Below are 13,927 nucleotides of genomic sequence, written 5' to 3' on the forward strand. Positions count from 1 at the left end.
GTCTCCAGCCTCTGTTTTGCTTATAAAGCCGTAGCAGTTTTTTAGTTTGTTACATGATAGCTGCCATTAATTGGAAAAGGCATCGCCATATATATGTTGCGCTTTTTAATCATGACTACTGTTTCTAGTCCTATTCTGTAAGATCGTATATAATATATAATAACAGGGCGACGTATGGCTGATGAATTTTCGCATTTGTACATGCGGCCGGTTTGTTCTATATATGGTCGTGACCTGTGGACACGCGCGGCTGCTATATATAAGAGGCAGCGGATTGCATGAGCAATAGGATGAGGCTGCAGAGAGCTTAATAACGAGCCATGTGCAGTAGCTACGTTTAATTTGGAAATCATCCAATTGCTCTGCATTTCCATTGTCTGGCAATGCCTCGTTTGACTAGGCATGGGTGGTATCAGAAATTTAGCCACAACTTAACTCTTCAATGCCGCAAGAAACAATGCTAGTCTGGAACCACTTCACTTGATTAGCTTGCGTCACACCCTGCTTTCGAGTTTTTTGCCGGGGCAAGGCGATAAAGCAACTGTAGACGATGTTTGTCTGACTGTAGCTGCTTGGCTGCCTGCTCGTGACATGAATGTGCCCATAGATTGCACCCTTGCGCGTGCCTTGGACCGAATCCAAGCCGCGACGTCGCCACGCCATACGATCTCTTCAACAACCGACCATTCCCGCTTCACGCTTATAGACCATGATCTGCATGTCCAGTCTGCTGTGGCAACAAGTCACACACGTAATAATGCAGTTGTTGCTCTGGAGGAATATTAAAGCATGTGTGTTCCCTAGATAGAAAATAAAGTTCTTAGTCCATCATCTTTGTTTTTGTGAATAAAATGTATTTTATCATCGTCCCATGTTAATTTTCTATCCATATAGTTACATGTCGTTCCCCCTCTACTCCAAATTAGGATCGAATTAAAGAAAGTATAGAAACATTGCTGGATAGCTGATATGCCCGTACTTAATTTGTTGTCCTTATAATGTCTACATGCAGATAGGATGCGCTACTGATGAACAGAAAGAGCTCCCAGTGCATTAAGATCCTCATGATCTTCGGAATTAATAGCTAGAACAACAATAGAGAGAGAGTATAATTTTGAAGCACTGAAACCTAGCATATATTAATTTCCTTGGAATTGGGAAATAACAGCAAACCATAGTGAGGTATAAGACAAATGTGGCACACCGAGGTTAATGGGTAAATTGTTTTTGATCTATTTTTTAATAAACACATAGGTCCACCTTTAATCATTTGCAAACGGAACTGTGTCAGGTAGTACAGTATACGAGTATAATGCTTTGTGTAAGACATTGGTACGCTATTTATGTCAACTTTCATTTAATTTATGCACTAGAAACTAATTTTTATGTGAACATGCGATGTGACATATGTTCTATGGATCTGACATGTGAACGATGAAGAAAACTACAGTGGACACCTATAAGAGGAAGCGGGATGGAATGAGCAGATGCATGAGGCCATGGATCACGATATATGTTAACTAGCTATGTTTCAGAGAACAAAAGCATCGATCCAATTGCATTGCATTTCCATTGTCATGGTGATGCCCTGTTTGTCTAGGCATGGGTGGTGTCAGCAATTTAAGCACCTCCTGTCAGTATCACGTGGCATGAAAGGATGGCACCCTGGAATTTTATGACATCAATAGATTAGTTTATTACATCATACCTTGCTCTACTGATCTTCCACGCACCTATTCCATTTCTTGTTTGATGCGACAAGCGCAACAACTGATTGGTGCCTTGAAGAGAAAATATGCCAGTGAATACGTGATTATTTCTCATTTACAATTTTATTACACTACAGGAAACGGGAGCTTTGCCGAGGGCCCAGCTTTGCCGAGAGCCGGCCCTCGGCAAAGACAGCCTTTGCCTACAGCCAAAAGGGACCCTCGGCAAAGATTCTTTGCCGATAGCTAAGCTCTCGGCAAAGTAAGGCTTTCGGCAAAGGAAAGATTTGCCGAGAGCTTGACCTCGGCAAAGACAAGCTCTCGGCAAAGGAGGCGCAGAGGGGACGACTTCCGTTGTCGTCATCTTTGCCGATAGCGACGCCGTTAGGCTCTCGGCAAAGAATAACCTTTGCCGAGCGCTGCCATGCTGGCTCTCGGCAAAGAGCCCCTTTGCCGAGAGCCAGCACTGACCCTCGGCAAAGAGAAATGGTATTTTTGTGTGTTTTGGACCCAATCTTTTTCTTTAACCCTTGCATATTGTATACAAGCATATGTTCAAATTTGATAGCTTTTTCTAACATTTTGCTGTATTTTATCAATTAAATTATTTTCTTTGTATTTTTCTCGAAAAAGTAAATTTGAACTGTAGGAACATGAAGTAATAAAATATAGCCATTCAAAAAATGATATTCATGTTTGAGAGTGCATTTTGAGGTTGTATCCATAAACTCACCCAAAACTTTGAATTTCTTGTATACAAAACATGATCATCCATGTGTTGTAAAAGTGTTTTTTAATTATATAATTTCCAAATGAAGCCCAAAAATCATGAAACTTGGCGACATGTTGTGTTATCGCATGTGTAAGGTGTGATAAAAAAATCATAAAGTTTTGAGGAAGTTGCGATACCGGATATCCAAAACCTAAACATCCCCGCATGTGATCACATTTGATCACATGTGGAGATGTTTGGGTTTTATACATCCGGTGTCGCAACTTGCTCGGAACCTTATGAATTTTTTACCACAGTCTACACATGTGATAACACGACACTTCGCCAAGTTTCATGATTTTTGAACTTCATTTGGAATTTATATAATTATAAGTCACTTTTCCCTCGTATTCCTTGACATGTTATGTCAGCGAGAGGGTTGAGACTTCATGTGTGGTTGTCGATACGACCTCAACGTACACCAAATATCTTGACTATCATTTTTCGAATCATTGAGTTCTAATATTTCATGCACCTGTAGTTGAAATTTGAATTATGTGAAAAAAATTTAAAGAAACAAGATTAATTAGTTAAATATAGCAAAAAAAGTCAAATATTGACAGTGATGATGACTATAGTGACGATGAGCCAACCACCGCCGTTCGTGGAGATAATTTCTAATTCATGTAATATTGTATTTTTATAGTTATTCATTTGCAATTATGTTTTGTTCATTTTGCATATCTTTGTAAGTACTCCTTGTTTAATTGTACTAATTGGTTTTAGCTTTGTCATTGCAGGTACAGGACAAAATGCCGGGCGGAAGGCGACCGCGGCGAAAGGGGGTCGCCTCGACCTTCATGAGGCACGACGACACCGACGACACCGACGACACGGACCTCCAGCCTCAGCTGGAGTCGTCCATGAGCAGGGACAATGGACGAGGCCAGGTCACGGCGTCTTCTAGCCCGATGGCCCAGCCCGAGGAGGAGCACTTCGAGGGCGACCACGTCGAGGACGACGATGAGGAGCTAGTTGTTGAGGCGGCGAGTTCGTCTAGCTCGAGCAAGCTCTACGCGCGGGGTATCACGCGCCTCCCTGATCGGCCGCCCGTGCGACACGCCCGAGCGTTGATCACACCTTGCGGTGATAGGTAAGTAACCATTCATGTTTTTACGATTAATTCTTATGACATGTTGAAAATCGAACTTCAGACTAACATTTTTTCGTAATGCCTCGTGCAGGAACTTTGTCAAGGTGGATGCGACGGAGTCACGCCATATCACTAGCATACAGGGCCTCCTTATTAAGAAGCACTACCCCGGCTTGGTCGAGCACAAGGGGAAAAGGGAGCCACCCTTTTCCTGGCCGCACTTCTCTAGCGTCGTGGCAAACGACACCACTCTTGCGCAGGTCATCAAGGCCGAGTTCTGGGTAAGTCTTTAGTACTATGCATTCAATGGATGTTTTTGAAATAATGAAATAAAACATATATGATGTTTGTATGTAGGAGTGGTTCGTGTGCGAGGAGGGGAAAGAGGCCGAGGCGGCAAAAATCCAGGACAAGGTCTGCAGAGAGCGGCTGAAGGACATGTACTCCGAGGCGCACATCCAGTGCGTCATCTCCTACCACCATGAGGTGCTTGGCCAGAAGGTGACAAAGAAACATGCCAGGGAGATGATCATGTTCCCCGACACTAATATCACCAGAGAGCAGTACATGCAGGTAAGTAGGGAACATTTATTCTGCCTTTAAAAATAAGTATGAAACATTAATTCTCATTCATCTTCTGACATATCAAATGCACGTTGTCATGCAGTTTCCTGCTGATTGGTGCAAATCACACACCGACTGTTGGGCTCAGATTGTGGACTCGTGGCAGAGGCCGGAGGCGTACGTGGAGCGTAGAAGGAGACGGGAGAACCGCCTGGCTGCGACGAGAGGGGCGTCACACCACCAGGGGAGCGTGCCCCTCCCAGGGTACATGGACACATATGTATGTTTCTTTTTTTGTTTGTTTATTTATTTTTGCTAATGCTTTATTCTCATTACGTTTAATCAACCTTGTTTGTGTTTTTCTCGCAGCGCAAGACCCACGGCAACGTGCCCATCAGCGAGTATGTTGGGTACGCCCTGGCTAACAAGGGGCGAGCGTCGGATCCGAACAACGTCTACAACCCACAGGACGGGCCCGATGCATACACCAACACTGCCGCCTACGAGAAGATGTCCGCGTACGCCACTGCAGCTCGCACGCGCCATGGGGATGACTTCGACCTTACCACCGAGCCACTGGACACGGACTTGCTCATGAGGACGGGAGGAGGGAAGCAGCACGGCCGGTACATGATTGCCCACAGCGCAATCAACCCGGCCACCGTACCCACGCTCCGCGAGGTTCGGCAGGGGAGCAGCTCGACCTCCGACGTCCCCATACGGCCTCGTCAGCCGAGCTCCGTGCAGCAGATAGCTACGATGCAGGTAACTACAGCTTTATCCATCGTCCATTATTTTTACATATATACATCTCCTTTTGCATTGTTTAACCATTGCGGGTGTAATATTGCAGTCGCAGCTAGAGGAGTTGCGGGCCAGGCAGGACGAGCTGCAGGAGGCTCATCGGCGAGAGCTGGCGGCCGCGCTGGCGGCCAGAGACGAGGCCCATCGGCGCCACATGGAGGCACAGCAGCAGCACACGCAGCGTCAGATCTCGGACCTAGTCGGATACTTCCAGTCCATCCACAGCTCTACAGCGCCTCCGCTGCCTGCCTCGCTCTTCGCTCCACCCCCTGTTCCACCCCCTGTTCCTGCCCCTGCAGGCAGTCCGGTGAGTGTATATATGTTTGTCTATTGCTTTGGCTTGTGTGGCCGTCCTGCAGATACTAATGAGTTCGCTTTTATATTATGTAGCATCAGTCGTGGGGTTCGAACCCGACCCCTTCTCCAAGGAGTGGGTGGCAGGTTACTACTTATGGCCACCCAAGTACGCAGCACACGTGGCCTGGTGCCCATCCGCAGCACGGCCACCCCGGGTTGTCCGGCAGCCCTCCTCCGCGCCCCGGGTACTCGTACCCGTACCCGTCGGTGCCAGGGCAGGCCATGTGGGCGCCGTGGGCAGGTGCGAGCTCTCCACACCCTGGGGGGCACTCACCCTGGTCGGCTTGGCCAGATGGAGGCTCGGGACACGACGGAGGCCACGGCGACGACGGGTCAGAGTCACAGCACTAGGGGTGAGGCGCTAGCGACTTCGAGGAGTGATATTCATGTGGACTTGTGGTTTATGTTATGAACTTGTGGTGACTTATGGTTTATGTTGGACGTAATGTTAGATTTGTCATATCTATGTGGATTTGTGATATCTGTGGACTTCGATATGTTTCATGTGTGATATATATGTGGATTGTGATATAGACAAAGGGATTTGTGATATATATATACATATGTGGCTGTGCATGTAAAAAACAGATAAAAAACAGAAAAAAAAACTAAATTCTCAGCTTTGCCGAGAGCATGGATGGCTGGCACTCGGCAAAGATAGAAAGCCGGGTTCAGAAGAACTACAGCTTTGCCGAGAGCCTGGATGTCTGGCTCTCGGCAAAGGCTTTTTTAAAAAAAAATAAAGAATCTTTGCCGAGAGCCTGCCAGCATGGCTCTCGGCAAAGACGACGTCAATATTGACGTTTTTCGACGGCGCCGTAGGCTTTGCCGAGGGCGTTTCTGGCCCTCGGCAAAGTCTTTGCCGAGGGCTTTTAGGCCTTTGCCGAGGGCTCGCGGCTCTCGGCAAAGAAGCCGGATCCAGTAGTGTTAGCGTGAGTTAGATGGATGATGTCGTGCATATATCATGGGTTATGAACAAGCTAAGACAGCATTGTTGCATGGTTTGCATTTGTATGAATCTAGGTCATGAACAAGCTAAAATAGCATTGTTCCCTAGAATATTGTACGTGCGTGGATGGTATAGCTTATGATGTATGCTGCAATGATAAGGTCATGTTTTGTGGCAGTTGGCCTAGGGTAAAATTTCGTGTACTATAATCTGCACTGAAGTCACCACTGACGAGCTTGAACAATAGACAGGGTCCAAGCTGCATAGGGAACAGTGGGTGCACACCCATGCCAAACAAAAATATATGGTATTATGATTAAACTTTTACCATATATGCACCCTTAAGATAAAATTCTACATAGCCATGAGCCAAGATCATCCTCTTTGAATTTGCTCTATGTTGAAGTTTGATGTGGTCCAAATCACACATCAACAAGGGCTTTGGACGCCCGGGCTATCACGGACAGAAAAACGCGGCGAGGATCTCACTCTTTCATGGTGAAGAATGAAGAGGTTTACAAGGAAACCTCTAAAGGATAACCAACGTGCTTGCGTAAATACTAGCAAAGAAACCATCAAAGCTCTCATCTGGGAGGGACCCGACAAGAACATCAGTGGGTTGCCCTAGGTTGGCCGACAAGCCTAGAGTACATCCTTGGTTGTTGGATCAAGAGATGAACAAACATGGGGGTTAGAGAAGAAGGTAAAAGAGATAAAAGTGGTGTAAATTGGTTTTTATGTTGATTGGATAGATGAAAACTCAATCGGCTATGATCCCCTCATATATATGTACAATGCAACAAATTCTCTCACTTCCTTAGATGTAAACGTTGTACCTTCATCTGTAGTTAATGTTTGTGGGATGCCGAATTGAAGGATAATATGCTCAGTGAAAAACTCAATTACCTCCTTGTGTGTCATATTCTTCAAAGGAACTGCCTCGGTCTACTTTGTAAAGTAATCAGTAGCAACCAACACAAAACAATTTCCCTTTGAATATGGGAAAAGTATTTGGCCAATGAAATCTGGCTCCCAACCACGAAAAGGCCATGGTTTGATGATAGGATGAAGCATAACAGCAGGCACAAGCTGAATATTTTCAAACTTCTGGCACTCTTCATAACCCCAACTCCAATTCCACGATCGATCACCGGTAACGAATCCAGCGAACCATCAGCTACTCCCGCAACTTTTCTTATTCGGAAATGATAATTTTCGCAACTTTCCATTTTTAGAAGGTAACTAAGTTATACATATATATGTTATAGAACATAACTTACACTACAAGAAATCTGAGCTTCTGTGACGATTACCAAATGACAGAACACCTATCTGTCATAAACACATGTTGTTTATGACGACTGTTTAGTGGATGACAACTGTTTATGACCAAACTGTGTCTTCGTCATAAACAACGTCATAGCATCTACCTGCATGAGATTTATGACGATAGATTGTGACAATAGTTAATTGTCATAAAATATAAATATATTATAATTATTTTTAAAATATCTTGTTATCCCACATGGCCATTGGTGCACACTATCATATGTCCTAGGTGAATTATTTCCGTCCTAGTTAACTCCTAGTCCCACGTAGGATTGGAGGAAGAAAATTTCAAAAGAAAACACCAAAATGTTGGTATTTGTGATGATAGAATGGAACAATAATTGATCATTATAAATATATATCTATTATAATTATTTTTAAAATATTATCTTATCCTATTTAGTCGTTGGTGCACACTACCATATGCCCTAGTTATAGCCCCATGTAGGATTGGATGAAAAAAATTCAAAAAAAAACACTCTAGTTATAGCCCCATGTTGGATTGGATAAAAAAATTTAAAAAAACACCAAAATGTCGCACACCACAGGGTTTGAACCCGAGACCTGCGACCAGCCAACTGCGCTAACCACTGAAGACCAGTAACTTTTGTTACTAGGGGTGAGTGTTCGACATAACACTTTGCAAAACTTATTACCATATGACTTATACCATATAACTTACAACTTATGCTAAAATTTGAAACACAAAAGTTATAAAACATTTTTTTAATTTTTCTTTTGTCTTTTTTTTTCTCTTTTTATTTTTTATATAAGTCTATCGTTTTTTTCTTTTTATATATGTTGTCAACCCTTATTTTATTTGGGCGATCGTTCATTTAGATTTGATGTAACAAAGGTTCAAACTATCTCCCCTTCTAGTGTGCTTTTTCCATAACCACCACTGATATCATAAAAAAGTAAATCATTTATTTTAAAATGCTAGATGTAAATTTTAACCATATAATTTGTAATTATTAACTTTCTGCACGTAACTTTTATGTCTAACTTTCTGTACGTAACTTTTATATCTAACTTTCTACGTGTAACTAGTAGATATTAACTTATAATTATTATCTTTTATGTCTAACTTTTTGCAAAGCTATTTGATTTATTATATTTTGTACTTAACTTGCAGTTATTAACTTATATGTTAAAACTAGTTTAATTAAAATATGCTTAAGTTTTAATTGTAACTTTTTTGAACATTCGCTAAATTGTCTCGTCATAAATTATGTTGATAAACTTGTTCCATAAAATATTATAGATAAAAGTTATGCGTATAACTTTATCAATATAAGTTATATGTGTAACTTTGTCACAATGAAGGTATATGTTAAAGTCACATCTATGAGTTATACGTAAAAGTTTGTTCTATAAGTTATACGTAAAAATTGTGAGTATAATTTTTCAAAAAAGAAAAGTAGCGAATTTTTTTGCCTAAAATAGAAAACTTTCCAAAAATAGAAAATTGCGGGGTTTTTTTGCCAAAAAAGGAAAGTCGTGGGGCTGTCTGAATCGTTCGCTAGATTCAAATCTACTGAACGTTCGCTATTTAGTGAAGTCCATAACCCTTGTAGTAACAAAAACAATCGTCCACCATAGGAGGCCAATAGAAACTGGCTCTACGCAAGAACCACTTCATCTTCAGGGCCGATCAATGTGTAGCATAGATGCCTTCATGGACTTCTCCATGCTCACTCTTGCTTGATTAAATCCCAAGCAGTTAAGCAACAAATCTTCGGCGGTCCTCCAATAGAGTTCATCTGCAACACATATTTGGAAGTGCTCTTCCAAACACTTTTATCCACTTTAGTAGTTGGATCATGAAAATATCTCACCAGGGGAGTCCTCCAATCTTCTAAATTGGTCCCAATATCTCTGGAAGTTACATCAGGCCGTTTTAAAAGTTTCTCATGCGAAGTGGCCGGGCTGGCGGCTGGCCACAGGGGAGTCGGCTTAGCTGACTGGGTTACTGCGAAATTTAAGTCAGTTGGTATTGGTTTATTATACAAGAAGTGAGACACATCAGCAGCAACCACATTCTTCTATGGACTTGTATTGGTTTATTATACAAAAGATGTCTGACATATCAGAAAACAAAAAAAAACACAATCTACACTTTGTCGAGAGACCAATATATGCTCGTCTTGAAATTATTGAAATAAAGGGTCATAAGTGAAAATGGACGGACATATAAGTGAGTCAGTGCAGCAATATGTGTATGATTCACATGCACCGATAAGTTTTCTCCATAATAAACTGGCAGTTCAAGAGGGAGTAGGGCAGTAGGCTGCTGGCACAAGAAGGGAAGGATCTCTTTATTGTTTCCTTTGCCAGGTCTTTCTTCACATAATAAACCAATAAGTATACGGGCATATCCTTCAGCCAAGCTAGATATGAGGAAACTAGAAGTACTGTATAGTTTGGATTTGGATGTACCCGGATTTTAGGTTATGTTGTCGCATATTTGGCCAAACGTGGGCACAAGGTATTGAGTCTCTTATGAGCGTGTTGTGATAGAATTCCAGAGAAGTATATACGGCCATCACTGATGCCTTCAACACTCTAGGCCGGTGCATTCCAAGCCTCAATGCGGTGCTCCTTTTAGGGCCTTTTGGGGGATCATAGGAAAACCACAGAGAAGATGGTGCTCCTTTTAGGGCCTCGTGTTGATGGGACTTCTCAGTGCTCAGGCTCTTGCCTGCGTGTCTGTATAATGTAGCTTGGTAGATTAATGGAAGGACACAAATGGCGTTGGCTCCTAATTAAATTGCACCAGAGAACATGTGGATTAAATCCCCTAGAAGTGAAAATCCTTCTCAATCCCACCAATCCACATGGTTTACAGATGAAATGAATATGGACCATAGGAAAATTCTATTTTCAACATCCCTTGTTTTTATATAGTGTAAAGATACCAACTTTATTTTTTTTTAAATAGCAATACGTGTGGCATGTGATGTCAAATCAAACGACCCTCTCACCCAATTTGAATATTCTAACTTGAAAACTTTTAGAATAAAACCTTCTTGTTATGGTTTGATGAACACAAAACATGACTGAGCATCACTTTTAAAACAAAATGCTTTTTAAAAATAAATTAGGATCAATTAAATTGGACCTCACTTGTATTCTACATAAAACCACTTAAATATGTCTTCTTCTTTTCATAGAATCTAAAATATAACTAAGTCCCTCTGAAAGGTCCTTGTTTGGTTTTGGTAATTGAGTGACAACTTAGGTGGACTAATAGTGTTTATGTGAGATACACAGGAGATTAGTTCACAGGTGATTATGTGGTGATGGAGGAGCTCATTGCATATGAGACATGACATGGAGTCATGTGACCAAGGTGGAGAAGATCAAGATGAGGCTTGGCTTGATGGACCGGTTGCAAGAGTGAAGGGCAAGTCAGAGGCTTTGAAGCGAGGGACCGCGTGTGACGGTGAAGCTTGAGCAAGACTTGGTGCCGATGGACCGAGGCAACGGTGAAGAGCAAGTGAGGTCAAGATCGATGAACCAATACGGTCACGTGATGATATGAAGTGGATCATATCATTTGGTGATTGGTTGGTGCATGTGTTGCATCAACATTGGAGGAGATGGAATGGAAAGCGCAAGACAAAGGTATAACCTAGGGCTTTTCCATTTCACCGGTCATAGGTGTGTAGAGAAGTTTATGACCGGATTTAGGATAGATGGTCGTACTATCAAGAGGGGCAAACTTGTTTGCATATCGGTCATCTAGTGCCACTTGAGCGATCTAACTTTGCATACGTGTTAGGATCGAGTGGCGTGGCAAGTTGAGAGGCTAACTCCTTTGGGAAAAAGTTAGTGAAAAAGCTAACACACTTGCACAAGGTGGTGAACACTTGGTGGTGTTGGCACATTTGCAAAGGAGGTGGAGTTCCTAGGGTTGAGAGGGCGCTTTTGAGAAAATTAAGTGCATATTTTCTTTTGCACCGGTGGGAAATTTAGAGAAGTCGCGGGAGTGTTTCTCAATAGGAAACACTCACCGGACGCTCTGCGTGGAGGCACCGGACGCTGGCCTTTAGAGTTCGGTGTGTTGTCGGGTGCAGCAGAGTGCACCGGACGCACCGGAGAGAGTCCGGTGCTCAGCGTCCGGTGTGCGAGCGGTTTGGCGACCCTCTCTGCGCATGAGTCCGGTGAGCACCGGACGCTCAGGGTGCGTCCGGTGGCTTGCGTCCGGTGACCATGCGAGTTTGCAGAGCTCTCTGCGCACGGGTCCGGTGTGCACCGGACGCGTCCGGTGTGGACTAGTTGAGCGTCCGGTGGTGCTGTGTCAGGCGCGAGTGCGTGGTAGCCGTTGGCGGCAACGGTCGACTTCAAACGGCTAGTAACACGTGGCCGACGCCTGAGCACCGGACGCTGGGAGTTGAGCGTCCGATGGCTCCCTGTGAGCGTCCGGTGCCCACGTGTTTTGCCCAGTGAAGGGGCAACGGCTAGTTTAGCCCTTGGGGCTATAAATAGAAGTGGTGGCCGGCCTTGGCTGGTGCTGAGCACCCTTGGGACTTAGTGTCCATGCTTGGGGAGTGCTAGGAAAGCCCCTAACTCACTTGTGCTTGCAAGAGTGCGAATCAATAGCGAGTGAGTGATTCTATTGCGTTGCATTGAGAGATTGCATAGAGTGGCACTAGGTGTTCGTGTTGCAAGGCGGTGGTGCTTGTTACTCTTAGAGGTTGCCACCTCCTAGACGGCTTGGTGGCTTGTGACTCCGTCGAAGCACGCAAGGAGATTGTGCGGTGCTCCGGAGAAGAGATTGTGAGGGGTACGGTGCTCACCCCGCGGGGATCATGAAGAGCAACTCTAGTTGAGCGAGACGTGAAGAGCGACAAGTGGTCCGGCCGGGTCAAGTGCTAGAGCTTGTGGTAAGCACTCCACGTGGGAGAGCTTGACTTGCGGGTCTCCACTAGCAAGAGGACTGGCGGCAACCTTGGAGCTTGTCTCAACGGGGACGTAGCTTGATGGCAACCAAGTGAACCTCGGGAGAAAATCATCGTGTCAACTTTGTTCTTCCCGTTGGTTTGCAAGTCCGTAACACAAGCTAGTTCTTACATTCATATACTTGTGCTTGTATAGTTGCTCTTGTAATTAGTTAGCTTGTGTAGCTTGCTAGTTACCTTCTTGCTTGTGTGGCTAGAAGTAGTTCCCCTTGCGTGACTAATTTGGTTTGTGTAACCTTGTTAGTCACATTGCTTAGTTTGTGTAGCTAAGTATTTTGCGCTCTCTAATTTGGCATTGGTTGCCTTGTTATTGAGCATTGCTAGTGAGCTTAGGAGCTTTGTGCTTTTGCTTACTAGTTGTGTAGGAGCTCCCCGGTTTGCAAAGTACTAGTGGTATAGGTTTGTGTGACCTTGCTTCTAGAATTGGTTAAGTGAGCTCTTGCTAAGGTAGCACCTTATTTGCTTGTTTAGGATCTTTTACAAGGTGCTAGAGAACTTAGATAGAGGGGTGTAGTCTTGGCTAGACCGATAGTTTTAGTTCCGCACTTATTTCGGTTAGCCGGTGCGTTAAGTTTTAGAAAGGACTATTCATCCCCCCTCTAGTCTGCCATCTCGACCATTCAAGTGGTATCAGAGCCAGGTCTCTCATTTGTGGTCTTTACCGACCCGAGAGGATGGCGGCTTATGGGCTAGATGTTGAGTGTCCACACATTTTTTATGGCACACACTTTGCACAGTGGAGAAATTGGATGACATGCAATTTTAAGTTTATTTCTCCTCAAATGTGGTGGATGGTAGATGTAGGCCTTTCTCATGTGTTGGATGAAGAGAATCTAACTCAAGCATAAGAGAAATGTCTACATCTCGACTACCAAGCTACTAACATTTTCTATTCATCCATGAAAGATAACATATTTGGTGAGATCATGGATATGAAGTCCGCTCATGAGATTTGGAGTTATCTCAATGAGAAATATGGGGCGATCACCAAAGAAGATGATGTGAAAAAGGTGGATGCACGTGAGGATGTTGAGCATGACCACAACACGGTGGTAGTGGAGGATTGCTCCACCTCATGGTCAAGTGAGGATGAAGATGATGGCTATGAGAGTGATGCTTCTACAAGCTCATCCACTTCATCACATTCCTCCATGTCTCACGGTGACGGCAAGGTATCTATTGGAGGTGTGATTGTTGATTGTGATGATCCAAATTTTGAGCTTGTATGTAGACTCACCAAAGCTTTAAGAAATGTGATGGCAAAAACAAGTAAATTGAAAAATGAAAACTCATTTCTAAAGACCACATGTGAACAACAAAAGCATCTACTTTATGTTACTACTTGTTCACATGAGGAGCTAACATTGGTTCATGAGGAACTTTGTG

Source organism: Sorghum bicolor, chromosome 6 (genome assembly GCF_000003195.3).
Source record: "Sorghum bicolor cultivar BTx623 chromosome 6, Sorghum_bicolor_NCBIv3, whole genome shotgun sequence".
Taxonomy (NCBI): domain Eukaryota; kingdom Viridiplantae; phylum Streptophyta; class Magnoliopsida; order Poales; family Poaceae; genus Sorghum; species Sorghum bicolor.